The 1,496-nt window shown below is 32.3% G+C and overlaps 1 non-coding gene across 1 annotated transcript; it reads left to right on the forward strand.

The window, feature by feature from the left end:
- Positions 1–477: 477 nt before the first annotated feature.
- On the forward strand, positions 478–549 carry TRNAG-UCC (transfer RNA glycine (anticodon UCC)). Its single transcript has one exon. It is a non-coding gene; the product is annotated as a tRNA-Gly (tRNA).
- Positions 550–1,496: the final 947 nt, after the last annotated feature.

Below are 1,496 nucleotides of genomic sequence, written 5' to 3' on the forward strand. Positions count from 1 at the left end.
TATAGCACTATTTGATTTTAATACAAATTAACAATTATGCTGTTAGAACATATAGAATTTTAAGCATTGAAATATTTTTTAAATCAAAAATTGGGAGTTTTTAAAAAAATTGTCAAAGTGATCGTAGATATAAAATAACTTTGAAACGGCTCTAATGATGTTTTATGACTTGCCAAAAGTCTTTTTGTGAAATGTTTTCAATGTTTCACCTGTAGAATAGGTCCTAAGAAAAAGACAAAGTAATTTTATTTTACATAATTATGAGAGATAGTTGATCGTGGATGATGAATGAGGAGAAGATGGTTGGGGGTGCGGTCAATGAAAAACACAAATAAGTACGATTAACTTATTTTAATGTGCCAACGTTTCGGCTAGAGTTTCTAGCCTTCTTCAGGGCTGTTCGCTGGAGGATCAAACGCCTAATCATTAGGCGTTTGATTAATACCAAGGATTGAAACTAATTGCTTGATAACAACTGCGATGGTGGTGTAATGGTGAGCATAGTTGCCTTCCAAGCAGTTGATCCGGGTTCGATTCCCGGCCATCGCACTTACTTTTTCTCAATTTCGTCATCTAAAATTAAAAAAAAAAATCCTATTTAGTGACAGTCCTATATCACTTTTTAAAAACATTGACTTAAAACGGGATGAGAAGACTAGGAGATGAACCTTATGAAAACATTTACTTATGGCAAGTATTGGTTGATGTACGAAATACAATCTCAAAAGAGGAAATCATAACACACGGAATATTAAAAGGCAATTATACCTTTTTTTTTTAATTTCAGCAACTTTTTAACTATTGCTCGTTTTAACCATCTTAAGTATCATCTTCACGTTTTAACTACATTTTTAAAAAGTGATGTAGGACTGTCCCTAAATCGGGGTGTTAGTGGGGCGGGTCGACCGAAAAGGATACCCTATTATTTTTTGTCTTATGATCTCCTCTTCTGAGATTGTGACATGTCAAACATCGACCAACCTACTCGCTATAATTGTCTATTTAAAAAGTCAGATAAGTGGGGTTACCATGGAAGGCGTGAGTGGCGGTTTCACGCTGTCATTTCAGCTTAAAAAAGATCCTTTATTCGGATGGAAGTATATTTCCAAATTGCAGTTATGTTAAGTTAGCGAAATGTGAAAATGTCTCACATTATTACGGTATATTCACTCAAATTCAAAAGGTTTTAATTTTAATTAAAATAATATTTTTTGTTTATTTTTATTAGAAACAACACTATTGAAGCAAAATATGTAAATATTTTGTTTTATAACCGTTAAACCTGAATTATAACTAGCCGAAAAACTTATTAGCAGAAGTAACTGTTTTTTTTTCTAAAATTTAATTGTTACAACCAATACTAGTCAGATGTTTTAATAGTTCTTCCTGGATGTAATAGCGTCAGTTTAGCAGTACAAATAAATTCCTAAGGCCGGTGGCTGAGTCAAGCATCAGACTATAAGTCATTTGAATTTAGCAATAAAAATAAATTCCTA

This window comes from Halyomorpha halys, unplaced genomic scaffold (genome assembly GCF_000696795.3).
Source record: "Halyomorpha halys isolate HHAL.00 unplaced genomic scaffold, Hhal_1.1 Scaffold45.1, whole genome shotgun sequence".
Classification (NCBI taxonomy): Eukaryota; Metazoa; Arthropoda; class Insecta; order Hemiptera; family Pentatomidae; genus Halyomorpha; species Halyomorpha halys.